Genomic DNA, 24,601 nt, shown 5'->3' with positions numbered 1-24,601 from the left:
AATTCCCTCCTATTCGGCGGATGTTAAATCCAATTAGGCGTCTGTTACTTTTCTCCAAGATATGAGTGCCATTACTGCACCCATGGGTATACCTTGCTGTGCTGATCATTAGGATTTGTGGGCGTTGCAAATGGAAAGGATTTTTAATTGCTTTTATCTCGCGGCAGCTTGCATAGCATCTTAGGATGCTGTGAGAAACCAGTTTTCAGGGCAGATCACTTCCAGTTCTGTTTCATCCCAACATCCAGCATTTGTTGCCAGTTAATTTCTTGATCTTAGGTTCTCTGGTAAAATCTCAAAGCACCTTTTTACTTTGCATTTCCCTTATGACTAAAGATGTTGAGCACTTTCTAAAACGTTTCTTAGCTTTTATTATCTCTTGAGACATCTTTGTTCAGAAATTGTAGCTTTATTTTAAGTTGGATCATTTGTTTTCTTGATCCTCCAACTCTTCTTCCTCTCTTCCTTCTTCTTTCTGTATTCAGGATACTAATCTCTTATTGGACATACACTTGGCAAAGACTCTCTTTCCAACTACGGCTCCGTCTTCTTTTTTCCTTTGTTGTACAGAGTTTTTTAGTTTTATAATGTTCCATTTATCAATTGAGAGCCTTAATTCCTGAGTGAATGAAGTCTTATTCAGAAAGTATCCTGCTCTACATGTGTCTTCTAGGGTAATGTCTATGCTTTTTCCTCTCAGTTTCAGTGTTTTGGGATACACATTGAAGTTTTCGATCCACTTGGATATTTTTGTGCAGAGTAATATTTTATTATGCCTTTGTTTGACAAAGCCAGAATTACATAATACATTATTTGACATCCATGCTGTCACTTGAACCCATGTCCTGGCATTTTCATTTGTAAGAGCTTTCAGAGTAACCTCATTCTCTTTAATGACAACCCAACAATTCTATTGTGTAAGTGAACAAAATATGTCTAGCTAATCCTCTGTTGTCATGCTAGTATGCTTCTTGCTACTTGCTGTTAAGATAATTGTTCAGTGACTAGTCCTGGCAGCACGGATAAGCAGGAGATTTGACTCTATGCATAATGCAAGGACTTTTGTTACAGTTTTATAACAATATTGAAAAGCAACTGGGATAACCATTCCTTCTCTTAATTATTCCTAAAACAAGACAAAATAAAATAAAATGAAGTCAATGTTCAGAATTTTATACTTTGTATTTTATGTAATCCTCACAGGATTGGTTACACAGCTAATTATTATCCCTGCTTTCTTAAAAATGCATATTTTCTACTTAGGAAAAGTGTACATGTATAGAAAATTTAGAAAATGTAAGCATCAATAAATTAATAACATATAACATTATAATAACATTACAACAAATATTGTTATGTCAATAAATTAGTAATGTGTGATGACAATATATTTTTACCTGTTCAGGGAAAACTTCTATTTTAACAAAATGCCTTAATGACTTCTTTCTATGCAGCTATTTTACAACTTTTTTACATTACATTTTAACTTAATTTTTTGAGACAGGTTCTTGCTCTGTAGCTCAAGCTAGCCTTGAAATTGCCAAGCAGCCAAGGCTGTCTTCAAACTCTAAATCCTCCTGTCTCAGCCTCCCAGTGAAGGAATTATAAGCAGGAGTCACCGGGATTGCTTTTTATTTAATAGCATACTATTTATTTCCTGTGTTCCCTCTCCAGATAACTATTTCTTAAAATGCTGTATGTGGTGGCTAATACTGGTTGTCAACTTGACTATATCTGGAATGAACTACAGTCTAGAATTGGAAGGCTCAGAGATATAAGTTTCTGACCTGGATCTTGGCATGGAGACCTTGAAGCATAGTCGCTAAGACAAGGAGATCTCCAAGTTCAAGATCATTTGGGATTAAAGGCATGGATGCACACGCCTTTAATCTGGGCCACACCCTCTGCTGGAGATATATAAGGACATTGGAAGAAGGAAGATTTTCTCTCACTCTTCCTTGCCTGCTTGCTTCGTGGGACTGAGAAACTGCTAGATCCTTGGACTTCCATCCACAGCTGCTGCTGATCATTGTTGGGGAGTTGGACTATAGACTGTAAATCATTGACAAATTCCCTAACTATATAAAGACTATCCATACATTCTGTGACTCTAGAGAACCCAAACTAATACACTGTATAATAGGCCCTCGCAGCCTGCTCATGCCACCAATCCTTTGGTTTGCCTTATTTCTTACTGCAACTATGCATTAAAGGGTAGTTTTTTGAGAACAGAGATCTTGTGTGCTTTCTATCAGGGCTTTTAAAACTCTTTTCACATGTGACTCCATTTTGCCTAAGAAATTTTTATACTATAGTATGTAAGTATGTAATAATCAATGTATAAACCAAACTTTCCCTGATAATAAATCATGAAGAAATTGATCTTAAACGAATTCTTTAGTGCATACACAATTTATTAAACATGAAAGCAAATTTGCAACAATGAAATGAATACGCTTGTTTAATTTCATGTAAGAATTAGATCATCTAAATATTTGATTCTTCAGTATGTTGAGAATGTTCAATGCTTTTCATAGTTAATTACTGTTCTGTGTAGAGGAATTTTAATCTAGCAACATGGCTTCTCTGGCAAGGAATCACATCCAAAGACCTTCTAGGAGTGTGATCTGGCTGTAATACAACATGCCCTTAGAACACACCTTTAATCCCCCAAAAATGAAGGTTTTGGTTTGTAGAAGGAAGCAGCCATGTTTGAAAGTGACATCTAATTGAGGGGCAGATAAAGTGATGAATCACAGAAAGATTTGACAGAATGAGACAGAGATAGGATCTGTCCAACTCTGAGAAGAACTGCACAGGAAAGAGAGGCTACTTAAAAGGATAGTGCAGAGAGAGAGAGAGAGAGAGAGGGGGGGGCAGTTTTAGTTTTACTGGGACAGTTTTACAGAGACAGGTTGGAAGTAAAGACAGAACTAGCCAAAGGATTAAAACAAATTGCCAGATTAATTTGAGGCCATGCAGAGCAATTCAGTGAAAAGCTGAAAGAAGCCAATTTAAATCAGTAAGCTTGATGAGGAGTTTTGAGCTGGAACAGCTAAGTTGAACCACCCAGCCAGAGTTCAGAAAGACGTAGGAAGGGTGAACTTATTCGGCAGTAAGCCTCTGGGACAACAATAACATAAAGTGAATAAAAGTTACTTTTACAATTCTGATCAATTCCGACAAAACTATTTTGCCTAAACACATAGTACAAAATGACAGAAATATGGCCATTTCAGAATTATTGGAATGTTGCCTAAATCCTAAGCCAAAATTCTTTTGTTTCTTTTTAATAAAATGCAAGTTAGTAACTCAAATGGCTGTGTTAAAAATCAAACATCCCAACACAACTAAATCCAAAGATGTATTAATTTGATATTTCCTTGTTGAGAAATGACATTAAATATTAAGTCTTTGTTTTCCACAATCAAACCAATGTTTCGGTAGCAGCAAGGAATTTTGTGTACACAGTGAAAACACTGCAGTTCATAATGTACAACATAGTTTCAGATCTGAGCCAAGAGGTTGTGGGTGGTTGTTAGCACAGCACAGCACGAAGGCATACACAGTACAAAATGTGCACACTCTTCCTTCAGAGCAGAAGCTACTGCGAAATTGTTTTATACAACACACAGAGGATCAGACACTCCTTAGAATTGTCATACATCTTATTTAAATTGTTAGGTACTCAGAAACTTGGTCCTGAATTTTTTAAACCTCCTATGTTTACTTATAAAGCAAAGAATGAGCCATGGTTTGAGATCCTGTTTTATGTCACCTCATTAGGATACATCCAACGAAGTGGAATTAGGAAATCAACACACTGAAATTCCGTCAGTCGCTTCCTCAACTGTTTTTTCTGAGACATCAAATATTTGGCCAAATAACACCATATTCTAAGCTATAATATTAATACTCTTTCAGTCCTTTATCTTAATAGTAGTAATGCCAGTTTATAAAGATATTTTCCTGTTTGTGTATTATCAGATTTTTTTGTTTTGTTTGTTTGTTTGTTTTTCTAGACAGAATCTCAAGCTGTCATGAAATGCACTATGTAGACCGTGTTAGCCCTGAATTCATAGAGACTTACCTGCCTCTGCCTCTGCCTTCTAGTATTAAGGGGTGCATCATAATCCAGGTAGCACATACCTTTAATTTCAGCAATGGGGAGGCAGAGGCGGGTGGATCTGTGTGTTTGAGGCAAGCTCGGTCTTCAGAACAAGTTCCAAGACAGTCAGGAGTACACAGAGAAATCCTGTCTCAAACAAAACAAACAAAAACTTGCATGGCTACACCTGGCTCAGAAAATTATTCTTTGGATAGCTCTATATGCCTAGTTCCATGCCACTGTCCTTGGTCATATAGTCATGCTTGACACCTGGCTGTCATCAGGATAAACTTAATTTAGCTTGAAGGTGACTACTAGGTCCATATACTTGTACATGTAAAATTTGTCATTGGGTGTTACCTAGACAAGAAGAATGATGAAAAGCTAACTGCCTTCTGGAGTAAGACTGTGATGGTTCAAACACAACTTGAAGACCCAGGGGAAAATTATCTGAAGTGAAAACAGAATGGCCACTTTTCAAAAGTTACTGGAGAAATTAAGAGGATTATTATTTTTAAAAGACAACTACATGAATAAACACAGTTATAACAAAAACTCTGCTATTCTTACTTTCAAATTTCCCTTTTGTTTTTCTGCTCATATCCTGTTGGAAGAATATTGTAAGATAAAATAATGTATACATTTTTAATATATAATGTATACATTTTTAAAATAATGTAACAGAACATTTTTGAGATGCTGTGTAAATATATGAATTTATTTTATGTAATATATTAATACATTATATATTGTAAAAATTATAATGGAATATGACTTTCCTGCAAAGTGAATATATATATATATATGTGTATATATATACATATATACATTCAAAAGAAAAATCCATTTCTTAATAGCAAACAGATGAGTAGGAGCTATTAATGATCTTGATTTACAAAAAGCATTTTCATAGCTTTTTTTTCAGTCCTTTGCCATGACCTGTTGTATAAAACTTTGTTTCTCAATGAAGCCTTAAAAAAAAATCTGAGATTCATCCCTTTCAATTTTCAATTTAAAGAAATTTTCAGTCTAAAGATTTTCAACTTAAAGAAATTTCTTATTTGAATTATATAACATGTTTTTAATTCTATTTCTTCTTGTATGTATGTATGTATGTATGTATGTATGTATGTATGTATGTATTTAATGTGAGTACACTATAGCTGTCTTCAGACACTCCAGAAGAGGGCATCAGATCTCATTACAGATGGCCGTGAGCCACCATGTCGTTGTTGGGAATTGAACTAAGGACCTCTAGAAGAGCAGTCAGTGCTCTTAACTGATGAACCATCTCTCCAGTCCTAAAATGTTTCTTATTCGATGCCTTTATGGTACTTTAAAGAATGTTTCCCACTTTGTCTTTCCCAACTTGAATACAAATGGAAAATTTCTCAATCTGAAAGTATTTCATGTAAAATTGATACAGAATAAATGTTATTCTCTATATATTTTTATATCAATACAATCTTGTAAAATCCAATTCCAGGCATTAGCTATGTTTAATGCAAAATGGAAAATTCATTCTGTCATTATGGTTTTAAATTCAACCTATCGACTTTCACCTTAGGCAGATTTATTCAATAATAAGAATTATCATGGGTTATAACTTGCCTAGAGGCAATAATTACTTTCTCAGTATCTAATACGAATATATAAAGTCCTGTATTTTTACAATATAACTTTTGCTGACAGATTTTAACTGAAGTTTTTTGAGAGGTTAAAATCACAAAAGGTTCCAGGTAGTCAGAATCTTGTCTTTAATTTCAACGTGTTTTTCGAAATTCCTCTCTTGGTCCTTGGTCCTGTGAAGGCTCAATAAAAGCCCCAACAAAGGGAAATCGAGGGAGGGGGAGGTGGGAGTGGGTTGGGTGGAGGGGCATATGCTTGGAGGCAGGGGGTGGGAGGAGGGGTTGAGGGTTTTCAGGGAGGGGGAAACCAGGAAAGGTTTTAGCATTTTAAATGTAAATGAAGATTATATTCAATTAAAAAAAAAAAGATTCCTCTCTTCTCTGGCATATTACAGAAGATTGACTGACAGATTATTTTTGAGGCTCACCCAAAGCCACCGAGTACTTACAGATTTCTCAAAAGAGAAGAAAAGTGTGAGTGTGTGAGCAGCGTGTGTGAGTCGGGCCATCTTAGCACTTAACATCCACGTTAACAAGGATCTGGGCGTGCTGTGCTGGCCGAGATGCTAAGGAAACCGTGTTATTAAGTTCCGTTGGAAAGAAAACGCTGCCAGGGGAAAATGCTACCAGCGAAGTAGTTCGTCCAGTCTATCCTCTTTTACCAGTAATACAAAAACAAGTCTTCATTACTTTCCACAGCTCTGTCTGCCTAATATTAACTATCTCTCTGTAGCATCGTCCCTTTAAAACCTTAGCATTGCCGGGTGGTGGTGGCACACGCCTGTAATCCCAGCACTCTGGGAGGCAGGGGCAGTCGGATTTCTGAGTTCTCTAAGTTCGAGGCCAGCCTGGTCTACAGAGTGAGTTCCAGGACAGCCAGGGCTACACAGAGAAACCCTGTCTCGAAAAAACAAAACAAAACAAAAAAAAAAAAAAAAACAACAACAACAACAACAACAACAACAAAAAATCCAAAAAAAGAAAAAAAAACAAAAATCAAAAACCCTGCAGTATCACTCACGGTAATACAAACCTTCGTCGATACATAACAGCTTCAGGCAGAAGCCCTAGCTCATAAATTTGTAACATACTGAGAACGTTTTAAAATTCTTAAGCCCAACTCTTAAATCAAAGGAACTTTTCTTGTTCTTATGCCGGGAACTGGCACAAGGCATTTTGAGTTTTTTTCATTTTCTTTACTATTTCTTATACCAGTAGTGATACCCTCCCTGTATCCAGTGTATACTCTTTTTAATATAAGATTTTATTACTTTTGAGGATTTCACAGTCAGAGTCTGTCTTCACTTAAGTTTTCTTCTTTTTACTTTGTTTTTACAGTCTTCCAGCCTTTCCCTAATTCAACCACAGGAGTCCCCAACGTCAGTCCATTGGTTGGGTGTAAGTATCTGCATTCGTCTCAGTCAGCTGCTTGTTGGACTTCTCAGAAGGCAGCCATGCTAGGCTCCTGTCTATAAATACACTGTAGTATCAGTAAACGGTCAGGCCTTGGACCCTCCCCCCTGATATGGATCCCAAGTTGGGCCAGTCACACAGGATCTCCTTTCCCTCAGTCTCTTCTCCATTTTTGTCCCTGCAGTTCTTTTAGACAGGAAGAATTCTGGGTCAGTGTTATTGACTGTGTGATGGCAACCCCATCCCTCCACTTGATGCCCTGTCTTTCTACTGGAGGTGGATTCTACAAGTTCCCTCTCCCCCTTGTTGGGCATTCATCTTTGAGTCCTAAGAATCTCTCACCTCCCACATCTTTGGAACATTCTAGAGGGTCCCCTCCTCAAGGTTACATATTTCTGCTGGCCCTTCAAACCAAAAACTTGTACTCAGTATAGTATGGGTTTGCAATGTTTCTGTGTTCTGGGGAGTAGCCAGGGCTTCATATCAAAGCATGTGCCTGTGTTTGAATTTGTCTTTAGTGGTTCTATGTACTTATGTTGGATTTTCCTCCTGGGTTATCAGGTTTTGATTACTGTCAAACATCTGATATTTTGCTACCAATTTTTATGGCTTTCTGGGACATTTTATAATTTGTTTCAAATCCCAATATCTAGGAGAGTTTATTATCATTTTATCTAATCTTTGATGAAACTTCTCATATTGTTGGATTCTTCTTTACAGAGAAGTGACTTTTTGTTTTGTATGATTTTTGTCTTTGTATCTTTGCGTAATTCTAAATAAGACACTAAAATGTTTTATTATGGACAATTGTTCCACAATATTGATTTATAAAAATAGAAATATATTACATTCTCTGCTCACTGATGTGCTTCAGTCCAATGGCACTATAAATGGTCATATCTAAACATAAAAAATATTTTTGTTTAAAATGTATGTTTACTACACATTACTTTTACCTTTCTATATTTTAAAAGAATTGTTGGTACTGTATAAACATATTTTGTACTAGTGTAGGGAATAATTAGTGTGTTCAGACTAAGCATTCTTGTAGCCCCTCATTTGTATAAGGTACACAAAATATAAAGCCATTTCTTCCAAATTTATTTTTTATTTATCTTCTGACTGTAATTCTATACACATATGTTTATAACTGTCACATTTAAAAAGTATTTTATATGGTTAAGCCTCTAGATATTGCATTCATAAAGAAGGGACCCTAAAGGTCTCTAGGAAACTAAATCATTGTAGTAAATCTGGATAACATATGATGCTTTTATATTGTTTAGGGGGAAAGAAAAGAGAAGAGAAATAAAGAGAAGAGACGAAACAAAAAGAAACGAAAAGAAACGAAAAGAAAAGAAAAGAAAAAAGAAAAAGGAAGTCCAGGTTGACCAAGCCCGCTCAGTCAGTCAGTCAACAGGTTCTCCAGCGCAGTAGTGAGGATTAAAAAGAAAAAGACAATTAAACAAAACTGCAGTATGACCCCAGTCAATTCTGAGATGAAGGCAGGTTTAATAATTTCCAATCCACTTTTATACCAATTTAATTACATGAAGGAATTAAGATCAATAGTAGTACAATGAGGAACAAGCAAGACAGTAAACACAAAATTGTCAAGGCAATAAGCAAAATCCCATGATCACTTCCTTGACAGTTGTTTCCAAGGGCGTGTAAGGATGACCAAAATACCTGAGCCTACTTCCTTGTCCAAGCCCAGAAACTTGCCTGAAGTTTGCTTCTCTCATCCCACCCTAAGATTAAAATTCCTGCCGGAACCTACTTCCCTATTATGCCCAAATGTCAGATTCCTGCTTGAAGCCTGTGTCCTTGGCCAATGTCAAGTTCCTGCCAGGCATTGCGGTACCTCAATAAGGCTCTCTACACTAGGTAAAAAATGTCATGGTAAGTTTTTTCTAGGTTTGTGATGCTGAGGAGATGGGTCAGTCAGTAAAATGCTTGGTGCTTGATCATGAGAATCTGAATTTGATTCTCAGTAACCACATAGAAGTTCTTGCATGCTTGCAATCCCAGTTCTTGGGAGACAGACAAGAGGATCCCTAGAGCTTGCAGGCCAACCAGTGTAGCCAAATCGGTAAGCTCCAGTCTTAGAGACTTTGTCTCAAAAGATAAGGTGGAAACATGACTACCCAAATTTGAGCTGGACAAGGAATAAGCCAAACTGATGAGGACCCATGAGGCCTCAACCCTAAACAAAAAACTACAGATAATCAGGGGACACTTGTTGGTCTTGCAAAAAGACCTGGGTTCAGTTCCCATCACCCCCATGGTGGCTCAAAACCATCTCTAACTCCAGTTACTGGGAAGTGATGAACAACCTCTTGACCTCTGTGGGTACCAGGCATCCATGTATAGCACATACACATATGCAGGCAAACATTCACATGCATTAAATAAATTAATAAAAATTTTAAAATAAGGTGATGTAGGACCTCCTTTTGGGGAGACTCCCACTCCATTCTCTGGATAGCGAACACCCAAGGAAACATGAGAGACCGACTTGATGCAAACACATGAGATAGTTTATTATCAGAGCTCTGGGTTGACACATATCTCACACAGCAGACAGAGGAGTCGACCCTGAGGCTCAAAAATTAGGGGTTTATATAGGAAAAGTCAGGGGGGTTCTCAGGGGGATTTGGCGTGGTTCCACATGATTTGCTGATTCAAACATTGGCGGGGGATTCTGGCCCGCAGGGTGGGTGGTTTTGGCATACTGCAGATCTGGCCATCAGCAATGTAGGAGGGCGGTTTATTTTTGTTAGCAGGAAGGTCACTTTGACCTTAGTAAACTGCATCCAAGGGACAGGAGACAGGAGAGTCCAGTCCAGATGGTGTATGACCCATAGGAGTTTGCCCAGGCATGCCCCTTATCTTTTATGACCAGTCTGTTTGTGGAATGACTCAACCACAACCTTGCTTCAAGCTTGTCCAGCGTGCCCGGGCTCTAAGTCTGCTTGCTGCCTCAACTATGGATTCTGAAAAGTCCCAACTCCCTTCAGTGAATAATGTTTGAAAAAACACATCCAACATTAAATTTTAAATTTTATGTACATAACCTATACACATGTGCCTGTACATACATGTACATATACATATATGCACACAAATACAAAAGACACAAAAATGTGAAAGAGTAGTAGTGGAGAGGTAAAACATGATGAGTGCTTCATTCTTGCTTTTAAGCATTAAAATCTAACTTTGTACCCTCTCCTCCCAAGATCCATGATTTCATTAGTTGTGTGGAGTTGACTAGATTTCTAATACCAGGCATGATTTCTCTCTTGGTTAACAGGTTTTAAGTCCAATTAGAGAGTCACCACCAAGGTGTGTGTGTGTACTACTATTGCACCATGAGGGTTATCATGCCATTCTGGTCACTGTAGTTTATAGGTGTCATAGCAAGCTAGGACAGTTGGATGCTTCCCTCCCTTGGACGTTTGCATGGCACCTTCTGATATCATCATACAAGCTAGTCTTCAGGTCTTCAAGTCAGTCTTCAGGGAGGAGGCTTTCAGGTCAGTTCCAGCCCAGGGCCCTATAAGCTTTGTGTGTGAAGTACAGGATGTGTTCAGCAATAGACAATTGTCTTCCACCTCTGGAGACAACCAAGGGCAATATCCTATAATGTTTTGGAAGTCTGACCAACCAGACTTCTCATGCCTGCTGTTGGGGTCTTGTTAGATAGTCTTTGATTCTTGGAAGGAGGGAGCATTGTCAAAACAGATGAAAAATTTTCACTTAAAATGTGTATGTATGTATGCATGTATATATATTTTTAAATGTGTATACTCATATATGTATATACATGTATATTATACATTTTAAATGAAAATTTTATTTAGTATACATGTGTACTAAAATTTAGTGCATATATTTGTTTTATATGTAATATATTACCAAATATTGTATATACTGTTATACTATATATATTGTATAATATATAACATACATATGATAAAATATATTATAAATTTAATATGTATACATTTGTATACTAAGAATGTTGTATTTATGAAAAATATTTATATAACAATTAATGAAAAGAGATACAGTTGAGAGTAAGGGTGGATATATGAGAGGGCTTGTAGGGAAGAAAAGGAAGGGGGAAATGATACAGCGATCTTATACTTGCAAAAGAAACTAAAAATCTAACCTTAGCTACTTTAGATAGAAAATAATTGTTATACAGTGAGGGAATATTTTATAGAATTGCTAGAAAATTTAGAGAAACACAAAACAAAAAGAAAGACAAAGAAAGAGAGAAAGGAAGGAAGGAACAAAGGAACAAAGGTAGAAAACCTCAGCGAAGAGTGATTTTTAAAACAGAAAAAAATTAAAAATGAACACATCCATAATAAAAGGTATTTGAAATATGGCAATGAGGCAGGCAGTGGTGGTGCAAGCTTTAATCCTAGCACTAGGGAGGCAGAGGCAGGCAGATTTCTGAGTTTGAGGCCGGCCTGGTCTACAGAGTGAGTTCCATGACAGCCAAGGCTACACAGAGAAACCCTGTCTCAACAAAACAAAACAAAACAAAAATATGACAACGAAAAATATATGAAACAATAAGCCATCAAAACACTTTCACAAGTTTCAATTCCTTAATAAAAAAGCAAATGATAATTAAATGGCATAATGCCAGAAAAAAAAAGCTTCAGAATAAACGCCCCCCCCCCTTTTTTTTGAATAGGCAGAGAATCAGAGAGGTTGTCAGAAAGAGCTCTTGTGGTGGTGTCCTGATCAATCTCTCATCTCCCTCAACAATCTCTGTTTTACTATGGTTTCTGTTGTTGTGGTTGTTGTTGTTGTTTTGGGCTTTAATTAATTAATTTACATCCCCACCACAATTTCCCCTCCCTCTTTTCTTCCCAGTCCTCCGCCCCCATCCACTCCTCCCCCATGGATATCAACCAGCCTTGGCTTATGAAGCTGCAGTAAGACTAGGCACATTTTCTCCTATTGAGGATAGAAGGGGCAGTCCAGTATCGGGAAAAGGTCCTAAAGGCAGGCAGCAGAGTCAAAGATAATCCCTGTGCCCACTGTTAGGAGTCCCACATGAAGCCCAGGGTTACTGTAAGACCCCAAAAACCAAGGGTGCCCCAGCACCCCACATCCCGGAAGGCGACACCCAAATCAGTAGTGAGAAACGGTCTCGATGCAATAGCACGAGGATTTCTTTATTCCAGAATTCTGGGTTCCATAGCCATGTACCACACAGGTTCAGAGGACTATGGACCCTGAGTGTCGTATTGAGACAGCTTTTATAAGTTTATGATAAAGTCCGCGAATCACAAACCAATCATTTCTTAGCATGGAGAGCCCGTGAAATGGGAGCCAATTGATTTGTACCACTCCATAGTTTTTAGGCCAATCAGTTTAAATTATCGGAGCCCGCGCTCAGTGGACCAATTAGTTTCCTATAATGTCTACAGCTGCGTGAACTCCTGCTTAGGGGTAATGGCGTAAGTTTACAGAAGATAAGCTTAGCCCATTTCCAGTTACTCTATGGGGCCAGGATCACCTATTCAAGGCCTTTCTGCTAGGTCTAAACAAACGGTGGGCTCAGGAATTTGACCTTTTACCTAGTTTCTAACAAAGCGAGATAGCATTTTAAACTACTGATTTCTTGGGGTCATTAGAGTTAGGCTGTATTATTTTCTATCCTTTCAGTTACACATGTGCAGAGTGCAGAGGTCAGGCCTATGCATGCTCTCTTGTCTGTTTAGTCTATGTTAGCTGCTACAGTCCCTGGTTAGTTGATTCTGTAGGTTTTCTTATGGTGTCTTTGATCCCTCTAGTGTCTACAATCGCCCACCTCCACAGGCTTCCCCAAGCTATGCCTAATGTTTTGCTGTGGGGCTCTGCATCTGTTTCCATCAGTTTCTGGGTGAGGCCTCTCTGCTGATGGCTATACTAGGTTCCTGTCTACAAATATAGCAGAATACCATTAACAGAGCTGGGCTCCCTCTCATGGCATTGGGCTCAAGATGGACCAGTTACCAGTTGGTCATTCTCTCAATTTCTGTTCCATCTTTATGCCTGCACATCTTGTAGTCAGGTCATAGGTTGAAGGTTTTACTGCTACTTTAGCATCCCGATCCCTTCGTTGGAAGTCATGCCTGGTTATAGTGGATGGCCAGGTCAGGCTCCACATCCCCCACTGCCAGGAGTCACTTTCATAAATTCCTGGGAGTTGACATTGCCCTAGGTTCCTCGCTCATGCCAGAGAAGCCCACAACCACATTCCAGTTGTCTATCACAGTACTCTCTTCCTCTGTCTTCCCCCAAGCTGATCCCTCTTGCTCTCATTCCCACTCCTCCCCCAACCCAGTCCTTTCCCTCCCACCTACACCCCTTATATGCCATACCTATTTTATTTCCCCTTCTCAATGAGATTCAAGTGTTACCCCCTTGGGCCCTCCTTGTTACTTAGCCTCTTTGGGCCTGTGAATTTTAGCATGGTTATTCTGTGCTTTATGGTTAATATCAACTTATAAGTGAATTTATATTATATTTGTCTTTCTGGGTCTGGATTACCTCACTCAAGATGTTCTTTTCTAGTTCCATTTGCCTACAAATTTCATGATGCCATTGTTTTAATACAATAATGGAGTAATACAACACTTTCTTTATCCATTCTTCAGTTGGGGAACATCTATGTTGTTTCAGTTTCTGGCAATTATTAATAAAGCTGCTATGAACATACTTGAGCAAGTGTCCTTGTATTGTGGAACATCTTTGGGATATATGTCCAAAGTGGTACATCTGGGTCTTGAGGTATAACTATTCCAAAATTTCTGAGAAACTGCCAAATTAATTTCTAAAGTGGTTGTACATGTTTGTACTATGACCAGCAATGGAGGGGTGTTTCCCTTGCTCCAAATTCTCACCAGCATGAGTTGTCACTTGAGTTTTTAGTCTTAGCCATTATAATGGGTATAAATAAGATAGAATCTCAGAATCATCTTGATTTACATTTCCCTGATGGCTAAGGATGTTAAACATTTCTTTATATACTTCTCAGCCATTAGAGATTCCTCTCTCTAGAATTCTCTGTTTACATCTGTGCCTTATTTTAATTGAGCAATTTGGTTTGTTGCCATCTAGTTTCTTGAGTTCTTTATATATTTTGGATATCTATTCTCTGTCAGATGTGGGGTGAGTGAAGATCCTTTCCCATTCTTTTGATGGTGTCTCTTAGGGTCTGGTTAACTACTGCCTGTCTAGCTAAACATTTAGGGCTGTTATTACTATTATAAGGAAATTTTTTCATATGCTGTTACTGTTACTAGGAAACTTTCTCATGCCCAAATTGATTGCATATTCTGTTATATACTGTGCTTTGGTGTTCTTGGAAACCAATCAAAATAGAAGTCAGTTAGACTGAGAGACTGAGTTGTATGGTTAACCACAAAAAACTTAGACCCGAACCAACCACCCAGCAACACTTCCTGCACCTGTGTATGCGCTCTTAAGCAGCTCCTGGGAAGGACCCCAACAGTAAGAGAGACATCTGTATCAATATAAGAAGCCATTTGGAATAAGACTTCCATTTTGAGTTAAGGGTTTTAAGTTTCCAAGGCCTCCCTGGGAATTGACATTCTACTCGGCAGAAAGAGTCATGTACATGGGTAACTGACAACCTTGTTGGCAAGTTAAGAAATGAATGTTAAGCAAGACAAGTCCCCTGCTATAGTTGAATACCCCAACCAATGGAAACAGGATAAATATACAAGAAAGACATGTTCCTTGGGAAGACCCTTATCCCTAAATCCTGATTGATGAAATAACTTGACACAGATGTTTATGGATTTCACATTTAAAAGCTCTGTAGGATTCTGGCTCAAGGTTACATTAAGCTCTGGTCTGTGGCCCTGGTTGATCAGTCCTGGGGTAAATGCTCAATAAACTATACCTGTCTCACTTAGAGTAGTGTTCATGTAATTTATGAGGTGACTCCTGGACCTTCCAGAAGCTTCTCAGTATCATGAGTCCATTTATTAATTGTTGATATTAGTGATTGAGCTATTGGAGTTATGCTCAGGAAGTTTCCTGTGCTAATGCATTCAGGATATTCCTCAGTTTCTCTCCTATCAGGTTTAGTGTATATAGTTTTATGTTGAGGTCTTTGATCACCTGGACTTGAATTTTGTGCAGTGTGATAACTATGAATTTATTTGCATTCTTCTACATGCAGACGTCCAGTTAGACAGGCACCATTAGTTGAAGATAATTTTTTTGATGGTCTTTTGTAGCATTTCTTTTCTTTTTTTTTTTAATTTTTTTATTCGATATAATTTATTTACATTTCAAATGATTTCCCCTTTTCTAGCCCCCCCACTCCCCAAAAGTCCCGTAAGCCCCCTTCTCTTCCCCTGTCCTCCCTCCCACCCCTTCCCACTTCCCCGTTCTGGTTTTGCTGAATACTGTTTCACTGAGTCTTTCCAGAACCAGGGGCCACTCCTCCTTTCTTCTTGTATCTCATTTGATGTGTGGATTATGTTTTGGGTATTCCAGTTTTCTAGGTTAATAACCACTTATTAGTGAGTGCATACCATGATTCACCTTTTGAGTCTGGGTTACCTCACTTAGTATGATGTTCTGTAGCTCCATCCATTTGCCTAAGAATTTCATGAATTCATTGTTTCTAATGGCTGAATAGTACTCCATTGTGTAGATATACCACATTTTTTGCATCCACTCTTCTGTTGAGGGATACCTGGGTTCTTTCCAGCATCTGGCAATTATAAATAGGGCTGCTATGAACATAGTAGAGCATGTATCCTTATTACATGGTGGGGAATCCTCTGGATATATGCCCAGGAGTGGTATAGCAGGAGAAGATAATTTTTTTTTAAGTTTATAATTTTGGTTTCTTTGTCAAAAATCAAGTGTCCATAGGTGTGTAGATTTACTTCTGGATCTTTGATTCAATTCCATTGATCAACCTGTCTGTTTTTATGCCAATACCATGCAGTTTTTTTTATTATTATTGCTGTGTAGTACAGCCTGAAATCAGGGATGGTGATCCCTCTAGAAACTCTTTTATTTTACAAGATTGTTTTAGATAGCCTGGTTTTGTTGTTTTTTCCATATGAAGTTGAGTATTATTATTTGAAGGTCTGTAAAGAATTGTGTTGAAAGTGTTGGAGATCTTTTCATCTTTTGATATCTTCTTCAATTTCTTTCTCAGTGACTTTAAGTTCTTGTCATACAAGTCTTTTATTTGCTTGGTTGGAGTTATACCAAGATATTTTTTATTGTTTGTTGCTCTTTATCATCCCCTTTCTTGTTTATATACAGAAAAACTACTGAATTTTTTAAAGTTAATTTTGTATCCAGCCACTTTGTTGAAGGTGTTTATCAGCTGTAAGAGTTCTCTGGTAGAATTTTGGGGACCACTTATGTATACTACCATAACATCTGCAAATAGCAATGTTTTACCTTCTTCCTTTCCAATCTATATCCCCCTGGTCTCTTTTAGTTCTCTCATTGCTGTAGCTAAAACTTCAAGTACAATATTGAATAGATACAAAGAGAGTGGACACCCTTGTCTTAGTAAAATTGCTTTAAGTTTCTTGCCATTTAATTTGGTGTTGGGTAGTTGTTTACTGCATATTGCCTTTATTATATGTAGGTATGTGCTTTATATCCTTGCTTTCTACAAGACTTTTATCATGAAGGGGTGTTGGATTTTCTTCAAGGATTTTTCAACATCTAATGAGTTGATTGTGTGGGTTTTTCCCCATTCAATTTGTTTATATGGTGGATTACATTGATAAATTTTCATATGTTGAACCATCCCTGCATCCAAGTAGGATGAAGCCTACCTGATTGGGGTGGATGAAGTTTGTGCTGTGTTGTTGGATTTGGCTTCACATATTTTATTGAGTATTTTTGCATCAGTATTCATAAAGACAGATTGGTCTCAAATTCTTTTTCTTGGGTTGAGTCTTGGTTTGGATGTCAGGGTGACAGTGGCCTCATAACACACATCTGGCAGTGTTTCTTCTGTTTTTATTTTGTGGAATAATTTAAGGAATTTTTCTTGAAAGTCTGATATAATTCTGCACTAACAGCATCTGGCCTAGGCTTTTTGTGTGTGTGTGTGTTTTATTGTTGTGAGACTTTTAATGACTGCTTATATTTCCTTAGGGCTATAAGTCTAGATTGTTTGTCTAATCTTGATTTAACTTTAGTAATTGGTATTGAGAAAATTGCCCATTTCTTTTTAATTTTCCAACCTTGTGGAGTGGTTTTGGAAGTTAAACCTAATGATTCTTTGGATTTCCTTGGTGTCTGTTGATTATGTCTCCCTTTTCATTTCTGATTTTGTTAATTTTAATATACTCTTTCTGCCTTTTAGTTTGGCTAAGGATTTGTCTTTTTGATCTTCTCAAATAACCAGTCCTTGGTTTCATTCTTTGTATTTGTCCTGTAGATAATTTATTGATTTCAGCCCTAAGTTTGATGATTTTCTGCCATCTACTCCTCTTGTGTGTTTGCTTCTTCTTATTCTAAAGTTTTCAGATGTGCTGTTAAGTCACTAGTATGAGACTCACTGATTTCTTTATGAAGGCACTTGGTGCTATGAATTTTCCTCATAGGACTGTTTTTGTTTTGTTTTGGTTTGGTTTTTTGGAGACAGGGTTTCTCTGTGTAGGCCTGGCTGTCCTGGAACTCATTCTGTAGACCAGGCTGGCATCAAACTCAGAAATCCACCTGCCTCTGCCTCCCAGAGTGCTGGGATTCCAGGCGTGCACCGCCACCGCCTGGCTATAGCACTGCTTTCATTGTGTCACATAAGTTTGGGTATGTTGTACATTAATGTTCATTGTACTCTAGAACGTCTTTATTTCCTCCTCGATGCAGTGGTCACTGAGTAGAGAGCTGCTCAGTTATGATGAGTTTGTAGGTTTTCTGCTGTTGTTCAAGTTCAGCTTTAATCCATGGTAGTCAGGTAAGATACAGGGGGTTATTTCAATTTTCTTGTATCTGTTGAGACTTGCTCTGTTCCATTACTTCTGTTTAGATTCAGTCTGGATGACCTGTCCATCAGTGAGAGTTGTGGGTTGAAGTCTCCCACTATTAATGTGTGGGATTTTAGGAATGATTTAAGCCTTAGTAATGTTTCTTTTACAAATGTGCCTTTTTATTTGAGGTATAAATATTCATTGAGATCATCTTGGTGGGTGTTTTTTTTTTTTTTTTTGATGAGTATGTAATGTCCTTCCCTATCTCTTTTTAGTTGAAAACCTGTTTTGTTAGCTATTAGAATGACTATATCAGCTTACTTATTGAGTCCATTTGCTTAGAAAATCTTTATCTACTCTGAAGCAATGTCTATCTTTGTTGATGAGGTTTCTTATGTGCAGCAGAATAATGGATCCTGTTTTTGCATCTATTTTGTTAGCTTGTATACGACCTAGTTAAATAATGCATTTTCAATTGTATATGGAATAGTTATGTCATGTTTGGGTGTAATTATGACCTTGCGATTGTTTTCATTTGGGAATTAATCATGACATAAGGAGATATGATAGTGTGTGAAATTGACAGGTGGTGGACTTGTGATGGCTATTCTTGGTTGTCAACTTGACTACATATTGTATTAACTGAAACCCAAATAGATGAGCACACCTGTGAGGAATTTTTCTTAATTAAATCATCTTCAGCAGGAAGATCTACTTCTAATCCAGCTGTTTGAGGAGGGAAAATAAACCTTCAGTCCAGATCTTTTGAGATGTAAAAACCCACCTTCAATCTGAATCATATCTGCTGGAAACCTATATAAAGAACATGGAAGAAGGAAGCTCTCTTTGTTTCCTTGCTCTTGCCCTTATTAGCAAATCCATTCTTTCATTGGCATTAGAGCCTAATTCTTTGGGATTCTAGTGTATACTGAAGACCAGCTTGTGGACTGAACATCTACTGGATTCTTGGAATTTCTATTCCTAGTTAGCCATTGTTTGCATTAGTTGGGCGACAGCCTCTAAGTCGTGTTAATAAATCTCCTTACTATAAAGATTCATTCTATAAATTCTGTTACTCTAAATAACCCTGAACAATATACATATATGTGAGAAAGCACACAATATTTTGTCTTTTGGGATCTGAGGTACCTCACTCAGGATGTTTTCTACCTTCATCCACATATCTACACATTTCATAATTTTACATTTCTTAATAGCTGAATACTCCATTTTGTAAATTTTAGCACATTTTCATTATTCACAGTTCATGGACACCTAGGCTGTTTATAACTGCAAGATATTATGAACAGAGCAGCAATAAACATGGAAGAGCAAATGTCTCTCTAATAGGATGTCAAGTTCTTTTGGTATATGGCCAAGAGTGATAGAGCTGGATCTTTAGGTACATTCCCAGCTTCCTGAGGAACCACCACAGATTTCAGTGGAGGAATTTTAATTCAACAACATGGATGCTCTGACTTGAATACTCACACACTCTTAGTACACACCTTTAATTCCAAATGATGTAGGTCGGTAAGGCTAATTTATAGAAGGAAGCAACAATGTTTGAAAATGATATCTAATTGAGGGGCAGACAAAGTAACAAAGCAGAGAAAGATATGACAGAAAAAATCAGAGATAGGATACTCCCAAGTCTCATGAGAACAGACAGGAATGAGAGGACAGACAGTTTACTTGAGTTAGGAATGCAGTGGAGTTCAATTGAGTTCAATTGAGTGCAGTGAGTTCAATGCAGTGCAAATGAGTTTGTTTAATGCAGGTTAACAGAGGCAGTAGAGGCCAGAGAATAAGAATCAACAGATTAGAACAAATTGCCAGAGTTAGTTTGAGGTCAAGCAAAGCAATTAAGTGTGAAGCTGAGAAAGCCATATGGGAGAGGAGTTTGAACCAAAACAGCCGAGTTGAACCAGCCAGCCAGAGTTCAAAAAGAACTAGAAAGGGTGAACTAATTCAGAAGTAAGCCTCCAAGAAAACAATTATGTCAGTTGGAAAAAGCTACAATTACAGACTTCCATAGTGCCTGTACGATTTTCATTCCCACCAGCAATAGATGAGTGTTACTCTTACCTCACATTCTTGCCAGCATGAGTTGTCATTTGTTTTATTGGTCCTGGCAATTCTTACTGGAGTAAGATGAAATATCTAAGTAATTTGAATTTGCATTTCCCTGATGGTTAAGGATGTTGAACATTTCTTCATCTCTCAGCCATTAGTGTTTCTTTTGAGACTGCTCTGTTTAGTTCTGTACCTCCAATTTTAACTGGCTTATTTTTTTTTTTCATATTTTATATTTTAGGTACTAACCCTCTATCAGATGTAAAATTGGTTAAAATCTTTTCCCATTCTGTAGGCTGTTCCTTTGCCTGAATGATGGTGTCCTTTGGCATACAGATTTTCAGCTTCATTGGGCTCCCATTTTAATTCTTAGTGCCTATGCTACCAGTGTCCTGTTCAGAAAATCACTTCCTGGGACAATGTCTTCAAGCCTATTCTCAACTTTATCTTTTATCAGAATCAGGGTATCTTGTCTTACTTTGAGTTCCTAGGTCTGTTTTAGTTGCAAGAATATAGGTATGAATCTATTTTCAGCCTTCAACATGTAGCCATCCAGTTTGACCAGCACCATTATTTGAAAATGCTATTTTTTCTCTACTGTTTTGCATCTTTGTTAAAAACCATGTGTTCATAGGTGTGTGAACTTAACTGTGACAGGGATACCTTCAGTTTTCTTATTTATTATTTTAGCTACTTTCTTTTGTTTGCTCATTTACATATGAAGATAGCTTTCTTCAAACTTTGTGAATATTTGTGTTAAATTTTTTGATAGGGAATGCCTTTGGTGGGATGGCCATTTTCACAATTTTATTGATCCTTCCTTAAACCTGGAGATCTTTCCATCTTCTGGTGTCATCTTCAGTTCATTTCTTCTATGTTTTAAAATTAACTTTACTTTTATTTGCTTGGCTAGAGTTATTTCAAGATAATTTATTTCTTTTGAGGCTATCTTGAAAATAGTTTCTTAGAATATCATTTATAGGAAGGCTACTAATTTTGTATATTAATTTTAAATTATTCTTTGCTTAAAAGTATGAGTTATAAAAGTTCCCTCATGGAATTTTTATAGTATTTTATGTATACAAGTCATATTATTCACAAGTATACTTGGACTTCTTCCTTTCCTTATATTCCTTCAATCTCCAGCAGTTCATATTGTTCTAGCTATTGAACAGATATGGAAAGAGTAGGCATCCTTGTCTTATTCCTGATCTTAGTGGTAAGGCATTGAGATTAATGTTGGTGGTGGGATTGCTGTAAATTACTTGTACTAATGTTGAGGAATGTCCCTTTTATCTCTAGTTTCTCCAGGACTTTTATAACAAAGGGATGTTGGATTTTGTCAAAAGCATTTTCTGCACTTAATATCACCATGTGTTCAGCCAAAATACTCCCTAATGGGGAGATAAGAGCCTGTAGAAATCATATCCAGTGGTTAGGCATGGCCCCCAGTTGAGGGATGGGGGTTACCCATCCCTCTCAAAAATATTAATCCAGCATTGCTCCTGGCAAAAAGAAATGCAGGGACAAAGAGTGGAGCAGAGATGGAAAGAAAAGGCTATCCAGAGACTGCCCCACTTGTGGATCTAACCCAACTGCAGACACCAAACCCAGACACTATTTTATTCGATATATTTTTTATTTACATTTCCAATGATTTCCCCTTTTCTAGCCCCCCACTCCCCGAAAATCCCGTAAGCCCTCTTCTCTCCCCCTGTCCTCCCACCCACCCCTTCCCACTTCCCTGTTCTGGTTTTGCCGGAATACTGCTTCACTGAGTCTTTCCAGAACAAGGGGCCACTCTTCCTTTCTTCTTGTACCTCATTTGATGTGTGGATTATGTTTTGGGTATTCCAGTTTTCTAGGTTAATATCCACTTATTAGTGAGTGCATACCATGATTCACCTTTTAAGTCTGAAACCCAGACACTATTGATAATGCCAAGAAGCACTTGCTGACAGGAGCCTAGAATAGCTCACCTGAGAGGCTCTACCAGAGCCTGACCAATAGATACAGATGCTCACAGCCAACAGGGACCCCAATGGAGGAGTTAGGGGAAGGACTGAAGGAGCTGAAGGGGTTTGCAACTCCATAGAAAGACCAATATCAATCAGCCATCCCCCTGCCCCCAGAACTCCCAGGGACTAAACCATCAACCAAAGAGTACACATGGAGAGACCCATTGCTCCAACTGCATGTGTAGCAGAGGATTGTCTTATCCGCCACCAATGGGGCTTGATACCCCAGTGTAGGGGAATGCTATGGAGGTGAGGTGAAAGTGTGGAGGAGCACCCTCAGAGGTGGGGGAGGAAGGGGTATGGAATAGGAGGTCTGCAGAGGGAAAACTGGGAAGGGGGACATTTGAAATGTAAATAAACAAAATAACCAATAAAACATCACCATGTACCACCCTTCAGGCTGTTCATGTGGTGGTTTATCGATTTATGTATGTTGAACCACCCCTGCATCTGTGGGATGAACCCAACTTGACTGTGTTGCATACAGCCTTGTAAAGTTTTTATCAAGGTCAAACCTAAATTCAGAAACAGCTGGGCGGTGGTGGCACACGCCTTTAGTCCCAGCACAAGGGAGGCAGAGGCAGGTGGATGTCTGAGTTTGAGACCAGCCTCATCTAGAGTGAGCTCCAGAGAAACTCTGTCTTGAAAAAACCAAATCCACAAAACCAAAAAGAAAAACAAAACAAACCCAAAACAAAACAAAAAAACAGAAACAATCTGTAACTCAATCCTTCCATTGGCATTTGTTATGTCCCTATGGATACTGCAGGACAAGATAGCCAGAAGGAAGTGCCGTTAGGTGTATTTTGGAGGGAAGTATATTCAGGAGGTGGCTTTGATCTCTCATCACCTCTAAAGCTCTAAATAAGGCCTGACACTCCCAGTACCACCACTCTTTAAATATACCAACCTATAAAATTGCTTTCTTTTCTCCATAAATCCCAGAAAGTCTATATAAATCTTTCTACATGAGTTATTGCTCTTTTCTCCTAGGAACTCCAAGTGCTAGCTTTTGCTGTGTTCAACACAGTAATCATAATAATCTTTTTTGTTGTGTTCTTGGAGAACTTTCACATCCATGTCATAACTGACCATAAAATTATTGGTCATAATTTTTTTGGGGGAAGGGAAATCTGTGTTGTTTTGAATAAAATTAACAGTGGCTTCATCAAAAGGATTAGGAAATATCCCTTCAGTGTCTATTTTGTAGAATAATTTGTGGAATATTTGCATAAATTCATCTTCAAAGGTGTAATAGAACTCTGTACTAAATCTTTCCCTTGACTTGAGGGGGAGCAGTTACAGCTTCTATTTCACTTGGGAGTATGAGTCCGTTTAAATTGCTTATCTGCTCTTGATTTAACTTTGATGAGCATATATTTAAATAAATTCATCCATTTCTTCTTAGACTTCCAATCTGGTGGACTTTTAAGAAAAAAAAAGATTATTTTATATTCCATGTGTGTGTCTGTATATTGTTATCTTGGAATTGGAGTTATTTATGGTTATTTATGTTTTTGTTGTTCTATTTCAATTTGAGCCCTAAGTTTATTTCTTGCCATCTACTCTTTTGAGGGTACTTTTGTTTTTCTATCATTTTCAGTTGTTTCATTAAGTTACAAATATGAGATCTCTCCAGTTTTTGACATCCTTAAGAAAAACTGCACTCCAGATAATATACAAGGTATACCTCAGCATTAAATCATCATGGTTCCCTTGCCATTATAGTCTTACTGTGTAAGTTCCTCTGCAATGTTTCCTTTGTCCACTGTCTGCTCTCATCTCTTAATGCTCTGTAATAAACTCTACACTTAAGTAACTTGTTTGAATTAATTCAGCAGAAAAAAGGACCAGGAAGCTCAAGGAAGTTTTGTACTTTAAGATGATCTATGATAGCACATTTTTTGGTGTCTAGTAAAAGGTTTAAGAATATTGGCAAGCCTAGGTATAAAATGTGATATCATTTTACCAATTTATATATAAATATTAATCCATTGCTTGGAACATCTAAAAGAAACTGACTGTTGGTGGCAATCATCTTAAGTTCTGGACAGACCAGGGTGTTCCAAGATTTCCAAGAGAAACAGCATTAAACTGAAGGCTTACAAGTATCCAGGAGACTGGGTAAGCTGAGAACAAAACAACAAAACAAAAACAACAAACCTTAAAATTAAAAAAAAAAAAATGCTTTTAAAGGCCTTTGCTTCCCTTTCCAGGGAGATAAGCTCAGTTCATGTTGTCTACTACCTCAGGTTATCAGGCTTATATCCACGGGTTAGTGAGCACATTGCGTTGACTCCTTGGGTTTTTTAATGCTTTAGCTTTGAACATTTTCTTGGGTCCTGGATAACTAGATATGTCAAT

This window comes from Apodemus sylvaticus, chromosome 5 (assembly GCF_947179515.1).
Source record: "Apodemus sylvaticus chromosome 5, mApoSyl1.1, whole genome shotgun sequence".
NCBI classification, from domain to species: domain Eukaryota; kingdom Metazoa; phylum Chordata; class Mammalia; order Rodentia; family Muridae; genus Apodemus; species Apodemus sylvaticus.
This window is presented reverse-complemented; position numbering follows the sequence as displayed.